At 39.8% G+C, this 18,143-nt stretch overlaps 1 non-coding gene across 1 annotated transcript; it reads left to right on the forward strand.

The window, feature by feature from the left end:
- Positions 1-4,971: 4,971 nt before the first annotated feature.
- Positions 4,972-5,075, forward strand: LOC111549543. The gene has a single exon (XR_002733772.1). It is a non-coding gene; the product is annotated as a U6 spliceosomal RNA (small nuclear RNA).
- The last annotated feature ends 13,068 nt before the right edge of the window (positions 5,076-18,143 follow it).

The raw sequence follows: 18,143 nt of genomic DNA on the forward strand, positions 1-18,143 counted from the left end.
GCTCTTTGAAAAGGAGGCCAATGCAGGCAGATCACCTGAGGTCAGGAGTTCGACACCAGCCCAGCCAACATGGCAAACCCCATCTCTACTAAAAATACAAAAATTAGCTGGGTGTGGTAGCACAAGCCCATAAGTCCGGCTACTCTGGAGGCTGAGGTAGAAGAATCGCTCGAACCCTAGAGGCAGAGGTTGCAGTGAGCTGAGATCACACCACTGCACTCCAGCCTCGGTGACAAAATGAGACTCTGTCTCAAAAAAAACAAAGGAAAAAATATATATGTATATATATGGTAACTCTAGATAATTAAGAGTTGACTACAGTAATGCTACCTAGCATTCAATTTGCTTATTTGGTGTTTGGACATATAACAAAGGTGAAAAGGTAGAGTAAAATACAGAGTTAAAAACAAGAACATTTTTATCTTAATCTCATGCATATTTTAGGCAAAGAAGATTTTCTGGCCTGAAAAAGTCAAAACTCTCTTTTTGACAATCCATGAACAAAATGAACCTAAAAAACACATTTACCCTTTAGAAAATTACAGAATTACAGTTGAAAAGGGACTCAAGGTTACTTGATTCACACAGCCTTTTTGGTATTTTATACCCATGATATTACTTTCTCTAAGTGATCACCTGGTCTGTATTTAACCCTATGTGAGAACGTAATACTTCTTATGGTAATGTACTCTAACCTTAGAAATTTCTGACCTCCTGGTAACAGTGATTGGTCAAAAGTGTGGGCATAGGATACAAGGCTAATCAAAATCCTGCCCTGAGATTTTTCACACTGGGAAACTAAGAGAGAAGCATCTTTTTTTCGCTATGGACAGTCATAGAGTGCATGTGTAGAAGTGGCTAGCAGCCATGTTCCTCACAATATGGAGAAATCTTGTATGCAATAAGGGAGAATGAAGCTGAAACAAGATAGGGAGAAAGAGAGAAAGACATAGAAGACAGAATAAAAGAAGAAGATGACAATGTTCAGGTCCGATACGATAGTCTCTGAATTCCCTAAAATGTCTCTGGTTCTTTTTTTTTTTTTGAGACGGAGTCTCACTCTGTCGCCCAGGCCAGAGTGCAGTGCTGGGATCTTGGCTCACTGCAAGCTCCACCTCCTGGGTTCACGCCATTCTCCTGCCTCAGCCTCTATAGTAGCTGGGACTACAGGCACCGGCCATCACGCCCGGCTAATTTTTTTGTATTTTTAGTAGAGACGGGGTTTCACCATGTTAGCCAGGATGGTCTTGATCTCCTGACCTTGTGATCCACCCGCCTTGGACTCCCAAAGTGCTGGGATTACAGGCGTGAGCCACTGAGCCTGGCATGTCTCTGGTTCTTTAAGCAATTTATTTTATAGTGTGACCTATCTCAGTCCTTTCAACAAATCTCCTTTTCTACATAAACTAATCGGAGTTAGATTCACCACCTAGGGCAGTTAGTTCTTGGCTGTAAACTTTCATACGTTTAAAATGTATCAAAAATAAATTTGGATAAGGGGAATTATAGTATAATTACTGTTCTTTAATGTATTTTGCTTCTTTAAAATAATCATGGGCTTATTTCTGTGGCACTTTCTGTGGCAATGCTTCTGCATCTCTCTGATCAGCTTTAATGCCTACCAAAGCACTCATTTGAATAAGGTACCATTTTTTATTTAACCAATGACTTACTGATAAACATTTAATGTTTCATTTCATTGGTATAAACAATACTGCATTTATACTTGTACATATATTATTGTATATTTGAGCAATTATTTAGAATAAATCTCTAAAAGTATAATTGTTTAATCAAATAAGATACACATTTAAATTTTGATAGTTATTATCACATTTCCCTCTAGAAAAGTTTCAAACATTTACATTCATAGAAACTGCATGGAAGAGGGTCTGCTACTTTATACTCTCACCAGTACCAGGCATTCTCACAGTTTAATCTTTGCCATTATGGTAGTCAAATATGCTGTCTCACTCGTGGTTTTATTTTCACTTCTTTAGTCATTAGAAAGACTGAACATTCTTTTACTTTGATTGATCATTTGTATTTATTTCTTTTCTCCTCTTCTTCCTCCTATATTTCTTCCTCCTCCTTTTTAGAGAATGACATCCTACAACAAACATCATGCTTTAGGATTCATATATCAGACCCAGAACAGAGCAGAGATATCAATTACCTCATTTATTCTGAATACTTTTGGTAATGCTGCAAAACACTATATGAGTTTTTTGAATGGCCTAACACTTGAGGCTCGGTGCAGTGGCTCACGCCTGTAATCCCAGCACTTCGGAAGGCCAAGGTGGGCAGATCACTTGAGGTCAGTGGTTTTGAGACCAGCCTGGCCAACATGGTGAAACCCTATGTCTACTAAGAATACAAAAATTAGCCAGGTGTGGTGGTGTGAGCCTGTATTTCCAACTACTCCAGAGGCTGAGGCAGGAGAATCACTTGAACTGGGAGGCGAAGATTACAGTGAGCAGAGATCACACCACTGCACTCTAGCCTGGGCAACACAGCGAGACTCCGTCTCAAACAAACAAACAAACAAAAACACTTGAGACTTTTTCGATAACAAGTGACAAAACTCAACCCAAACTGGCTCAAGCATGAAGGGAACATTAGTTTACATAACTAAGAAGTCAAGGGCTATTACTAGGTTCAGTTGCATATTGACCCAGGACCTGGTCTCTTCATATCTTTGACTCTGCTTATTCTGTGTTGACTGTTTTCTCACTTTTCACATGTGGTGGAAAGATGACTATAGAAACTTCTCGTATTCTCTCTAGTTCAAGTCCATGAGAAAAAAGTAATCCTGCTTTTCTGGTAACAAATAAGATTCACTGTGAATGGAAAGGCCCAGATTATTTGCCCATCTTTAACCAAACACTGAGACCAGGCAGTATGAAACGCTGATTGATTAAAACCTGGGCACCTATTCCATCCTTAGGGCCAGAGGTGAAGCACCATCTAGAACATTCTAGGACTGAGGGTAGTAAAAGACTGTATTCCAGAAACACAAAATCAAATAGTGTAGCCAAAAAGAGGGTGAAAGAATGCTAGGGAGGCAATCATCAAATTACTATTATATATTCACAATTATTATTGACCAAATGAACTACCAGTCAAAACCCTGATGTCTTTTTCACAAAGGAAATAAGGCCATGACCTCCAATTATCTTTATCAAAAGAAGACTAAATTGTCTACCTTGTCTTCAGGTTACCATTAGTGGAGGTGAAGAACACAGATACTTTGATCTAGAGCCCTAATTAAGAATTTAAGAGGCTAGGTGTGGTGGCTCACACCTGTAATCTCAACACTTTGGGAGGCTGAGGCAGGCGGATTCTTGAGACGAGCCTGAGCAATATGGAGAAACCTTGTCTCCTCAAAAAATACAAAAATAAGCCAAGCGTGGTGGCATGCACCTGTAGTCCCAGCTACTTGGGAGGCTGAGATGGAAGGATCATTTGAGCCCAGAAGGTCAAGGCTGTGGTGAGTCATGATAATGCCACTGCACTCCAGTCAGGGTGATAGAGTGGGAACCTGTCTCAAAAAGAAAAAAAAAGTTAAGGATTGGGCCAGGCGTCGTGGCTCACACCTGTAATCCCAACACTTTGGGAGGCTAAGTCGGGAAGATCATTTGAGGTCAAGAATTTGAGACCAGCCTGACCAACATGGTGAAACCCCGTCTCTACTAAAAATACAAAGAAGTTAGCCAGGCATGCTTGTGCATGCTGGTAGTCCCAGCTATTTAAAAGGCTGAGGCAGGAGAATCGCTTGAACCCAGGGGGCAGAGATTGCAGTGAGCCACGATCATGCCACTGCACTCCAACCTGGACAACAGAGCAAAACTCCATCTGCTCCCCACCACCAAAAAACCAGAATTAAAGAGACCTAAATAAATACAGGAATATATGATGTCTACTGATTATACACAATACTGTTAATATGTCAGTTCTCCCCACATTGATCTACAGATTGAATGGGATCAAGATAATAAATACATCCATCACCCCCAAAAGTTTTCTCATGCCCCTTTTTAATCTTTCTTTTTTTCTTCCTCCTCTTCTCTTTTCTTCTCTCTCCTTCTGTATTAGTCTGCTTGGTTGCCATAACAAAATACCATAGACTGGGTGGCTTAAACAATAGAAATCTATTTTCTCACAATTCTAGAAGCTAAATGTCCCAGATAGAGGTGCCGGCCAATTCAGTCCCTGTTAAAGGCTCTCTGCCTGGCTTGCTGAGGTCCACATTCTTGCCACATCCCCTGATGGCCTTTCCTCTGTGGTACACAGACAGAGAGAATAGTAAGTGATAGAGCCTAAGTGTGGCAAGTAGGACATCTGTGCAAGAAAAGGGGGTGGGGGCGGCAATAGCAGGATGGTTAGGCAATAGCAGGGATGTGGATCATATAAACAAATATATTAAAGAGAGAATCCATTTTTGTCACTGATGGGAAGGAGGGTTACAAATATGAAGAGGAAGAAAACTAGAATGAACCCTGTGGTACTGAATAAGAATGAAGGCTTTGAGGTAAACTTATGGATTTCAAAGAGATACAAAAATAAATATAGATATGAATGCATATATATTGTGTATAAGTGTGTGTATGTGCACGAAAGAGCCTGGGGGCAGTGACCCCAGTTTGATGAACAATGGGATATTACATAGTTTCAAACTATCTCCCCACAAAATACTTATTACAAAGAGGAAAAGAATAACATTACATTGTTGAATCCTAGTGGCTACCATCTTAATCAAGTGACCAAAGTAAGCATCAGTAAGGGAGTATAGAAATATCATGTGACAACTGATAGGATACAATGAGAAAACACAGAATTACTTCTGTGATATTTATGCCAAAGTTGCATAGCTTGAATCTAATCATGAGGAAACAAATCCAAACTGAGGGATATAGTACTTAATAACTAGTCTATAAATTTTCAAGAATGACAAGGGCACTCACCTTGGCAGCACAAATGGCAGCACATATACTAAAACTGGAACAATACAGAGAAGGTTAGCGTGGCCCCTGAACACGGATGACACATAAATTCGTGAAGTATTTCATACTTTTTTTAAAAAAGTGTCAAGGCCATGAAAGTCAAGAAAAAACTGAAAAAGAGATATGACAGCTCCATACACCACAGGATTTTGAACCCGATTTTTTGTTATAAATGGTATTATTGAGACAATTGGCAAAATTTGATTTGGATCTGGAGACTGGAGACAGTTAATGCATCAGTGTAAATTTCCTGATTTTCATGGTTATTTTGCAGTAATAGGAGAATGTCCTAATTTGTAGGAAATATACAGTACAGTATTTAAGGAATGACCCATTCAAATAGTTGTTTTTTTTTTTTTTTTAAGGGTCTTGTCCTATACTTGCAACTTTTCTATAAGCTTGAAATTATTTTAAAATTTAAAAGGGGTCTGGCACGGTGGCTCACACCTATAATCCCAGCACTCTGGGAGGCCAAGGCAGGTGGATCACCTGATGTCTGGAGTTGGAGACCAGCCCGGCCAACATGGTGAAACCCTGTCTCTGGTGAAAATACAAATATTAGCTGGGCATGGTGGCATGCACCTGTAATCCTAGTTACTTGGGAGGCTGAGGCAGGAGAATCGCTTAAACCCAGGAGGCAGAGGTTGCAGTGAGCTGAGATCCTACCACTGCACTCCAGCCTGGGCAACAGAGCAAGACTCCATCTCAAAATAAATAAATAAATAAATAATAAAATAAAAAATTATTAATTAGTAACTTAATTTTAAAAATTAAAAAGGAGTAGGAAGTCCAGGTGAGCCCAGAAAAGCAAATTTCAAACAACGCAAGCAAAACAAGCTAGATTGCTTTACTATAACAAAATAACAGGAACTTTCATTTTTCTACTTTCCACTTTTTGCATTTCTTTGTGATAAATCACCCCATATTCTGCCAGGGATATCCATGTGTCTTGAGAACATTTATTATAGCACTTATACAAATGAAAGGAAAAGTTCATATTCACCTTCTGGGAGTCAAAATAGGATCTTAAAGCAAGTCTTGAAAGCTAGGCTTAGTATTTTCTAAATTGATTTACTTCCAAGAACATGTCAGGAAAAAGTCTAAAGGGCTTAGGCCACAGGGCAGAGAGGGCATGCAGGATGCACTCCTTTTGACTAAGATGGGTAGGCCCTGAGGCTTGCTATATAAGGCACAAAATAGCAGTTCTCAAAGTGTGGCCTAGAGACCCCCTGAGGATCCTCAAGACCTTTTCAGGAGATCTGTAAGGTCAAAACTATTTTCATAATATGCTAAAACGTTTTGTGCTTTTTTCATTCTCACACTGTCATGAGTAGAGAGTGGAGTTTTCCAGGGGCTACATTATATATGAAATTCCAACTAACTGAATACAGAAGCAAATATGAGTTACTATTTAAGCTATCTTCTACTTAGCCAAACATTAAAGGGAATTGCAAAAACATAAAATAATGCCACTTTTTTCATCAATGGTGTTTTATTTTGAAAAATATATTTCATAAGATATGGTATGTATTATAATGAATATTATTAACATTTCTGCTTTAATTTCTTATATGGCAAATATTGATAACTATAACCCAAACAAATCAAATTTATTTAGGGTCCTCGAAAATTTCTACAAGTATAAAGGAGTCATGAAACCAAGTGGGTTGAGAATTGCTAACATAGAAGCAGAAAGTCTATCCCTTCCAGGTTAAAGTGTTATAAAAGAAAAAAAAAAGAAGAAAAAGATACAGCCAAAAAGTCAGTTACTTGGATTCTCATATCTCTCTCTCCCTATGCCCCTGTACTTCTGCTCAAACCTTGAGTGAGTTTAGAAACATCCAGATAGGTATGAGAAACTCAAGAATATTGAGACTAACATATATTAGAAGAAGGCTGAAAACAAGAATTCTCACATTTTGTGTGTGCGTGCCATGGACCACCTTTGGAGGTATGATAAAAACATGGATCCTGGCCAGGCATGGTGGCTCACGCCTGTAATCCCAGCACTTTGGGAGGCTGAGGTGGGCGGATCACAAGGTCAGGAGATCAAGACCATCCTGGCTAACACGGTGAAACCCCGTCTCTACTAAAAATACAAAAAAAAATTAGCCAGCCATGGTGGTGGGCACCTGTAGCCCCAGCTATGCGGGAGGCTGAGGCAGGAGAACGGCGTGAACCTGGGAAACGGAGCTTGCAGTGAGCCAAAATCGTGCTACTGTACTCCAGCCTAGGCGACAGAGCAAGACTCCGTCTCAAAAAAAAAAAAAAAAAAAAAAAAAGATGCAATAGCAACTTCAGGTGGCTATGGATAAATAAGCCTGGAACAAGACCCCTGGAACACACCTCTTCCCTATGGCCAGTCCTTTTCAAAATGCCCCATGGAATGAATACAGAAGTATAAGAGACTTGGGATTTAAAAAAAGAAGAAGAAGAAGAAAGAAAAGAAAGAAGAAAGAAGAAAGAAGAAGAAGAAGAAGAAGCCATAATGTGGGGATACTTCAACACCTCCAAATAGCTTGGACCATGTACTCTAACAGCCGACTTTAGCATGTCATCGCCTGCTGATAGACTTTAGCCTATCAGCACCCCCCGGTGGGGGATGCTGATAATGGGAGAGACTATGCATGTGTGGGGACAGGAGGCATGTGGGTAATCTCTGTACTTTCCTCTCAATTTTGCTGTGAACTTAAAACTGCTTTAAAAATATATATATTTTTTTAATGTTCAGCATTGCTCCTGTTGCTCATCCCTGAGCCTATCTAGACATTTGGAATCACAAGACTAGAATAGGTGAATAGGTATCACTACATAGGTTCTCAAAGCTATCCACAAGTCCAGAGGCTTGTCTTCATTGACCACTCCCATATAATAGCTCGAGTGGAAGAGAATGAGATCCTATGGACATGAGCAATCATCATCTTGGATAAGATGCTCCATGCCCCAGATAAGAACCAACATTCATGGGCATAACTTCCTGGTCCCCACAAATGACATCGAGTTATTCAGGAAAATCCAAAGTTTTGGCTTTACACAGGAATTTGTAGTTCTTCACAACCAGTCAAGGTAAATTTATCAATCAGGGTTATTTTTACTATAAACAACATTGCTAGTTACATAGTTGACATTCTGCCATTTACAGGTTTCTAGGGAAATATAATTAGAAAGCTAATCCAAGGTAAATTTTGTCCACACAGAAAAAGAAAGGGTTTTGCTAACCTTTACACATTCTTTCTCTGAACCTTTTCCCAAGATTGCATTAAACACCCTTGAAGCCACTAAAAAAGGTGAAAACTCACATCAAGACCAAAAACTAAGACTACCATAACAGATATTTCAATGCTGGATCTGGGATAAACAATACTTAGTATAAGACAGACGGAATTTTTCTGTGAAAAGCACTTACACTCTGCTTCATGAAACAGAGATTGCCTGACAAGGAGTTAGAAAATAATGCATACTTCACTGCTATCTGTTTCTGAAGTCAGGGATATGGTATCTCCACCAACCAGAAATTTAGAATGCTATTCTTTTTAAAAAGGGCCAATCCATGAGTTGACTGTGTCTCTCCTCCATAATGTTGGGAGACAATTCTGCAATGGTCTCTTGGTTTCTGTATGTCTCATGAAGAGGCACTGACAGCTTTTGTTCCAGACTATCTTTTCAAGGATGTTTGTATGGCAATCTCAGAAGATAAAAAGTTGAGTCTCCCTCTAAAGCAGAGCATAAATATGTTTCCTGACCACGACAGTAAATGTGTCTCTAATGAAATATTTTCATGAAAACTGACCTAACAGAAAAGAGATATCATAGACCTCACTTTTAGGAGCAAGGAAGCTAATAAATAAGCTGATTTTTTTTTTTTTTTTTTTGCAAATCCCAGAAAGTTTCAGGAATTGGAGGCTCCAGATACATCTGAAGGCAAAGTGTAGAGTTGAGCTTAAAACAGAAGAAATGGTTGAAAGTCTGTATTTTTTTAAAAAAAAATCATTTCTCAGTCCTCTTTCCTTAGCCCAAAATTTGGGGATACCTTTTGCAGCTGAGGGATTAGTTATTATCTGAGAACTGGTGATTAATTGAAAGTCTTTATGCTAAGAGGTGACAACCCTAACCCTCTTCCCCAGTTTGTCTCACAGAACACCAGTTTTATACTCTGTTTGCCTCTCCTGGTCCTTTCTCTGCCATTCTCTCCCTGGCTCTGAGAAACTGACTTTTGTGGACTGTATCAACCAGGTTCCCTTAGTCTCTGGCTTGCATTTGGACTCAGCCAATGACAGCCACCAGCATAAGATCGCAGGGTAAAAGGAGAGATGAGTTTAGCTTTTATTCTCTTTCTCCCCTTCCCCTACAATTTTTGGCAGTGACTGCAGTTCTCTCCTTTCAGATACAGCAACTGTTGGACGCCCTCTCACACACCACTACAGATTACTCCAGGTTCCAGTATACGGCTAGGCCTAAAAGAGGTAACGGCTTTCAGCTGTTTTTAGTCCTGCAGTGTTTACCATCTCTTGATTGTTCCTGTTTGTGAAGGTTTGTAATGTTTCCCTCATTAAACTCTCTTCAAGGAATCCTTTCATTGCTCTTTGCAATTTCCCCTTTGAGTGATCCATCAGTTTTTTTTTTTTTTTTTTTTTTTTTTTTTGGTGAGACAGAGATTTACTCTTGTTGCCCAGGCTGGAGTGCAATGGCACGATCTCAGCTCACCGCATCCTATGCCTCCCAGGTTCAAGCGATTCTCCTGCCTCAGCCTCCCAAGTAGCTGGGATTACAGGCATGTGCCACCACGCCTGGCTAATTTTGTATGTTAGTAGAGACGGGGTTTCACTGTGTTGTCCAGGCTGATCTTGAATTCCTGATCTCAGGTGATCTGCACGCCTCGGTCTCCCAAAGTGCTGGGATTACAGGCATGAGCCACTGTGCCCGGCCAGATCGATCTGTTTCCTATAGGCCCAGACAGTCACACACCCTCTGGCAATTTTGCAGGATGCTTCTACTGGACCACCTGAACAAGCCCAAGAGAAAGGCCTACAGAGGTTTATTTCTAATCAAAAGGGAAAAGCATGAACAAATGCCCATAAGCATGAAGGAGTTAATTGTGTTCCAGGAACTAAGTGCTACTAGGTGTTACATGTGGGGTGGGGAGTGAATGAAGAGTAGGCCCAGAAAGAGACAAATGCCAACTCAAAGAGTATTTTGTAACTCACATCAAGGATCTTGGAGTTTACACTATAGGCTCTGCAGAAGCACTGAAGAATTTGAAGTTTGAGTTTCAATCAATGCTGGAATAAAAATGAAGGAAAATGTAGGCAAGGCTAGAAGATGGAAGACATGAAGACATGACAGAGACAAACAACTGCAATGGTTTCAATGAGAAATATTGAAGGCCATGATTCAGACTGTGGTGATGGAATGGAGGAAATGGACAAAAAATTAGCTGCTACTGGGAGGCAGAATAGGTGAATGAGGGAATGGGGGGAAACAGTCCCGACTGGCTCTTGAGCCTCTTACTTAATAATGGATAAACAGCCTTTCACTGAGATAAAGTGTAGAAGATGACAGAATTTAAGAATGAGATTCACTGTGGGAAGGAAAGAGGTGAGGCGGGAACAATGATAAAGAGTTCTGTTCTGAACATGTTAAGCTGGAAATAGCTGTGGGAAATGTGGGGGAAACTGTCCCTGAGGTACAAGGAAAGAGCTTCCCTTCAACCAACTGGTCAGTGTAGAGGGCAATGAACTATGAGTTTTCCCCTCCCTCAATGAGGGAAAGCAAATCCAAATCCACAGCAAAAGAAAAATGTAAACAAACAAACAAGCAAACGAACAAAAACAGAGCAAATCTGCCTTTGATTTTAGCATGGTAGTAGGCAACTGTCAAGACCAGAATAAAGGCTCCCTGTGTAGATACCCATTCGACCACAAGATGGCATCAGAGCTTGTGATGCAGGAGAGCCCTAGTCAGAACCTACCTCAGTGCAGCAAAGCCATCGCTTAATAGTTTTTGTTTGTTAGCAAGGAAGGGCTATTCACTGGCCAAAAAAAAAAAGACCATGACTGAAAAGAGACATTTGGAATATTCTAAAACAAATTATACAGACTATACAGTATGCTCTAGGAGCTGGGAATATGGCAGGTGATGAGCCCTACTAGAGTCAAGCAGGAGCCTGTTTAAATTGGACATCAAGCCTGTGGGATAGCAGGTGTCACATAAGCAGAAAACTTCAATATAAACCACAAGGTTGTCCTGGTGCGGTGGCTCACACCTGTAACCCCAGCACTTTGGGAAGCCGAGGCAGGCGGATCACTTGAGATGGGAGTTTGAGACCAGCCTGGCCAACATGGTGACACCCCGTCTCTACTAAATACAAAAAATAAAAATTAAAAAATTAGCCAGGTGTGGTGGAGGGCACCTGTAATCCCAGCTACTCGGGAGGCTCATCGCTTGAACCCAGGAGGCAAACGTTCTAATGAGCCAAGATCGTGCCACTGCACTCCAGCCTGCACAAGAGTGAGACTCCATCTCAAAAATAAAAATAAATAAAAATAAATAAAAATTAAACCACAAAGTATGAAAGGTGATCCAGAAGTTAGGTCAATTGGCATAACAATCAGAAACAAGAACAAAAACACTAGCAGGTTTATGTATCACCAGGCATGACCTCAGGCCTCACCCCAGGTAGTTGTTGAAGAGGTCCAGATATCCTCAGGTCAAATATTAGATTAGACCTGGGCATTCTGCACTCTTGGCCTTTAATAAATACCCCCGCAAACACTGCAGTTCAGTTCAGTCACTCACTGTGGAGCTAGATGAGTTAGCAAGAAAAAAAACATGTCAGTGCTAGCATCTCATTCCTTCTTCCCCAAAATTATATGTCCTAGTCGTCATCTCAGCATGGAGAGGAGATAGAACCAGCAGGGGTAGAGTGAGACTTATAGCATTTCCCCCAAGATTGGGAGGGGGATATAATATTGAGATTTCTTTGAGAGGCAGGAATCTGCAGGGGCAGAGTAGGTCAATATATTTCCAAAGCAACCACTACTTAGAGAGAGAGAGATTTGACATACCACACTCAAAAGCAGGAACTGGGAAAATCAAGCCATCTCCTATGTATTTCCTAATAATTTGAGACTCTTTAATAAAAGAATTCCATTTCTTTGAATTCAAGCTACCTGCAGTATGCCTTTTGTACCTATTAGTATGAACTTATATGGGAAAACACAACAAACTTTATAAAGTCACATCATATAAATCATTGATGTCCCCACCTCCCCAACCCACTTCACTTTTACTTGTAACCGAAATACAGGTATAATAGGCATTACAGACATAGTTACTATTAATACCACCAGGCCTCCCATATCACCCCAACCTCAGCCTACATGCAACTGAACTATCAATAACTATTTCATCAACTTTCAAGTTGCCTAGAAATGGGCCATATCTCTGAATCATTCATACTCTAATATGTCACATGGCTACCTCCAAACCTTCCAGTTCTATTTGCTTAATTCTTACTGTCTTCAAGCTCCTCAAGACCTCTTGTCTCTTGATCCTTCTATAATAATATTCCTAATAGCCTTCTCTTGCCTTTATTTTTATTACCATTCATCCAAAAATTAAAAAAAATAGTCTATCGTTTGAACCACTCATGTAACTACATCTTTATAACTCCTCTGTATTCTTTTCATTCTGCTATATCCATTCCAAAATAACTCTAGGCCTGGATTAATATTTTCCCTTACAAAATTTATTAGAAATAAAAATAGTCAATCCTATAAATTGGTGCAACTACAAATCCCAACCCCAACTTTAGCTTGATTCTCAACATACTATAGCAATCTTTCCGTTTCTCTCAAGATAGTTCTCTCCCATTTTCTAACAACAGGTGTTCCAAAATTTACTCTTTTCACCACGCAATCATTGTGAAGATTAAATACTTCAATACCTGCTAACTTGATTTTAGCCAATGATCTCTCCTCCTTACATCAGTGACAAAAATATAGGCCATGGAGAAAAGTTTAACATGAAGACTATTCCCTACCTAAAAAACTGATGTGTAGGCCAGGCGCAGTGCCTCAACCCTGTAATCCCAGCACTTTGGGAGGCCAAGGAGGGCGAATCACGAGGTCAGGCATTCGAGAATAGCCTGGCCAAAATGATGAAACCCTGTCTGTACTAAAAATACCAAAAATCAGCCAGGCACAGTGGCGGGCGCCTGTAATCCCACCTACTCAGGAGACTGAGGAAGGAGAATCGCTTGAACCTGGGAGGTGGAGGTTGCAGTGAGCCGAGATCGTGGCACTGCACTCCAGCCCTGATGACAAAGTGAGACTCCATCTCAAACAAACAAACAAACAAACAAACAAACAAACAAAAACTCACGTGCATCTCTACCAATAGTTCCTCCCAGCTATTCATTCTAAAAGAAATGTCCCTCCATTTGTAAAAGGCTGGCCGGGCACGGTGGCTCACGCCCATAATCCCAGCACTTTGGGAGGCTGAGGCAGACAGATCACTAGGTCAGGTGTTTGAGACGAGTCTGGCCAACATGGTGAAACCCCATCTCTACTAAAAATACAAAAAATTAGCCCAGTGTGGTGGCAGGCACCTATAATCCCAGCTACGCAGGAGGCTAAAGCAGAAGAATCACTTGAACCCAGGGGGCAGAGGTTGCAGTGAGCTGAGACCGTGCCACTGCACTCCAGTCTGGGCAACAGAGAGAGACTCTGTCTCCAAAAAAAAAGCTAACAATTCATTCATCTTTGCTCAAAGAAAAAAAAAAATCTCAGCTAAGTCAAAGGCAAGTCTTTCCAACTCTGCAAATATTTCCTTAGTCCTAGCTGGTCTAACCTCTTTCTCTCTCCTTCCTTTTACATATTTCTTGGGGAACAAATGCCTTTGTGTTTGTCTCCAGGCACTCACCTCTTGATTATACTCTGATACCATAACCAAGCTTCTGCCCTACAAACCTGTTGTCCCCAAGGCCCCATGATCGCTAAACCCAAAGAGTATACTTTAACCTTTATTACATTTGCCTTTTGGGCAGCATTTGACATTAGAGACAAAATGTTCTTGTACAAAAGCTTTGCAGCATTTTTGATTGCCCTTATTGACCTCCCACCCCATGGGAAAACAGCCTGTTGCATGATGAGAGTGATGCCACCTTGAAGTGAAACTGCCATCATGACCATGATGACTTCTGCAGCAAGGTCTTTAAGAATGCCTGTAACATAGACAACTTCTTATAAACAAACAATCCCTGTAGCATAAATAAAGATGCTTATCTAATCTCCCCAGTGGTCATGTTTCACAAGAAAGTCTGAAGCATGATGAGCTACACAAATCTTCACCCTAAAAGCTTGCTTTACAAAGGATATTTTCTGGAGGGCAGGTAGACGGATCCACCATCTTATGCCCACCCAACACACTGCTTCTGTTCATAAGTCCTATTAAATGTTTCTTTCTGAAGAACTGGATTTTTCAGCTTGCTTTCTTCAGCATCTCAGCACCTTTGGCAGCAGTCTTGAAGACAGCACCCTGTCTTCAAGGTTCCAGTGTGGGACCTTGGTCCCTGGTTGTGGAGGAAGCACAGACCTTGTGCTTAGAGAATTGTGTTTGTTTGTCTGTTCTAACTTATTTGACAGTGTATTAGTCTGGATTCTCCAGAGAAACACAGCCAACAGGAAAGAGAGGGAATGAGAGAGAGAGAAAGAGAGAAGAAAAAAAGAGAAAGATAGGAGAAAAAAAGAGAGAGATTGATTTACTCTAAGGAATTGGCTCATTGAAGTATGGAAGGCTAAGAAATCCAAGATCTGCATCACTAAACTAGTGACCCAGGAGAGTCAATGGTATAGTTCCAGTCCAAGTGTATTAGTCTGTTCTCACAATGCCAATAAAGATATACGCCAAACTGGGCAATTTATAAAGGAAAGGGGCTTAATTGACTCACAGGTCAGCATGGCTGGAGAGACCTCAGGAAACTTACAATCTTGGTGGAATGGGAAGCAAACACATCCTTCTTCACATGGCAGTGGCAAGGAGAAGTGCTGAGCAAAAAGGAGAAGAGCCCCTTATAAAACCATTGGCTATCATGAGAACTCACTATCACAAGAACAAGCATGGCGCAACCACTCCCATGATTCAATTACCTCCCACCAGGTCCCTCCCATGACACGTGGGGATTATGGGAACTACAATTCCAGATCAGATTTTGATGGGGACACAGCCAAACCATATCACCCAGTACGAAGGCCTGAGAAACAGGAGAGCCAATGGTGTAAGTTCTAGTCCAAGAATGAGTCCAAAGGCAGAAGACTAATGTCCTAGCTCAAATATATTCTGGCCAAAAGAAAGAATTCTGTCTTACTCAGCCTTTTATTCTATTAAGGCCTTCAACAGATTGGATGAGGCTCATCCATGTTGAGAAGAGCAATCTGTTTTACTCTGTCCAATCCAAAAATTAATCTTATTCAGAAACACCCTCACAGACAAACTAAGAACAAAATGTTTAACCAAACATCTGGCAATCCATGATACAGTCATATTGACACACAAAATTTACCATCACAGAGCACTATTTGAAAGAATGATACAAGGCACCTGACTTTGTTTTACATAACTTGAAACCTATTCAGCATGAAAAAAAACCAGCTACACAGAAGACATTCCTCAAAAACATTATAAGACAAATGGACAACATGCTGCCACCTAGGGCAAAGAATTACAATTGAGGCAAATAATAGATGCAGTGAAAGCCTGCAAGGGAAAGCTGGGTAGAGTTTCTTCGGGAAATTATTCAAAAGTCTCCATATGCTGAGGAATTTAGAAGCTATGCACATGCCTAGGGCAGGATGCATATTCAAAAACAATCTATAAAGACTGTAAGCTTTTAATTCTTGCTTATCTTTGGGCTCAGCACAAGTAGGGAGTGAAGGTTTAGGCAGGGTTATAAATGACCTCACTAAGTACTGAAAACATGCTATAACACACAGTCAGTATTCAAAGGTTGGAAGACGGTTTTTTGTTGTTGTTATTTCTTTCTTTTCTTTTATTATTTTATTCTATGCTAGTATAGCTCCTGGTGTTCAGGAAAATATCTATCAAGGCACCAGCTGAACACAAGCTAAAGGAACAGAGATTTCAGAGACCACACATGACAAAGAATACAGACTTTACAAAGATCATAAAGAAAAGACACTAAACAAGCAAACAACTATATTTCACAGGAAGCAACAACAACAACAACAACAAATCCTGAGAAGGGAGAAGAATGTGATATCCAGAGTTAGCATATTTTAATATTCAAATGTCCAGTTTCCAGCAAAAACGTTATGAAGCATGCAAAGAAACTAGAAAGTACAGTTTATTTACAGAAGAAATTAATATAAGCTCTCCCTAAGGAAGCACACACCCTGAACATATTAGACAAAAATTTAAAATCAGCTGTCTTAAATATGCTCAGAGAGGTAAAGGAAACCATAGACAAAGAGTTAAAGGAAACCAGAAGAATGATGTCTTAACAATAGAAAATATCAACAAAGATAGAAATTATGAAAAGAAACCAAGTAGAAACTGTGAAGCTGAAAAATACAATAACTGAAATGAAAATTCACTACAGGGTTACAATAGCAGATTTGAGAAGGCAGAATAAAGAAAGAGTGAACTTACAACTGTCAACTAAAATCAAAATTATCCAGACTGAGGAGTATAAAGAAAAAAGAATGACCAGGCATGGTGGCTCACACGTGTAATCTCAGCACTGTGGGAGGCTGAGACAGGAGAATCGCTTGAGCCCAGGAGTTCGAGACCATAGTAAGACTCTGTCTTTACAAAAATTTTTTTTTTAAATGTTAGCTGGGTATCGTGGTATGTGTCTGTAGTTTGAGCTACTTGGGAGGCTGAGGTGGAAAGACCTCTTGAGCACAGGAGTTCATGAGGCAGTGAACCATAATCCTGCTTGTCAGCCTGGGTGACAGAAACAGACTCTGTCTCAAAAATTTTTAAAAAAATGAAAAAAACTGAAGAATAATTATTGGAGTCTTAAAAAATCTATGGGAATAATCAAGAGTACCACTATACACATTACAGGAGTCCCAGAAGGAGAAAAAAAATAAAACAGTGCGAAAAAAAATGTTGAAGAAATAATCAAAAACTGCCCAGATTTGGTAAAAGACAGGAACCTATGCACCCAAGAATCTCAACAAACTCCAAGAAGAATAAATATAAACAGTTCCACAGAGACACATTATAATCAAATTGTCAAAAGACAAAGACAAAAAATAAAATCTTAAAAGCAGTAAGAGGAGAGATTTGTCACATACAAGTGATTCTCTACAATAAGAGCATCTGATTTCTCATCAGAAACTATGTAGGCAAGGAGGCAGTGGGATAACATAGTCAAAGTGCTGAAAGAAAAAGACTATCTACCAAGAATTCTATATTCAGCAAAGTGTCCTTCAAAAATGATGGAGAAATTAAGACATTAGCATGTAAATAAAAGCTGAAGGAGTTTGTCACAAGTAGACCTATACTATAAGAAATACTAAAGGGAGTTCTTCAGGCTTAAATGAAAGAAAACTAGACAGTAACTAAAAGCTCTAAGAAGAAATCAAAAAGTTAGATAAATGTAACTACATCAGTAAATACAAAAGCCAAGATGGCTATATTTTTGGTGTGTGGTTCCCCTTTTTTTATATGATTTAAAAGACAAGTACATAAAATAATTACAAATCTATGTTAATGAACACATGATGTATATAGATGTAATTGGTAATGATAGAAACATACAGGAGAGGACTCAGCTGTTTAGAAGCAGAGTTTTTGTATGCTATTGAAACTAAGCTGGTATCAATTCAAACTAGGGTATTATAGATTTAGGTGGAAATAACCCAAATGTCAATGGAGGAACAGATAAATAAAATGTGGTACACCCACACACACACACAAAATATTGAATACTGTCAGCCATAAAAAGGAATCAAGTACTGATCTACAATGTACAATTTTTGAGGTATATAAAGCTCAGAAAAAAACTGTGAAGGAAGTTATACATAAAAGGTCTATATTGTAATATTGTATGATTCCATTTATATGAAATATCCAAATATGTAAATTCATAGAGACAGGAAGAAGACTGGTGTT

The sequence above is a fragment of the Piliocolobus tephrosceles genome, chromosome 6 (genome assembly GCF_002776525.5).
Source record: "Piliocolobus tephrosceles isolate RC106 chromosome 6, ASM277652v3, whole genome shotgun sequence".
NCBI classification, from domain to species: domain Eukaryota; kingdom Metazoa; phylum Chordata; class Mammalia; order Primates; family Cercopithecidae; genus Piliocolobus; species Piliocolobus tephrosceles.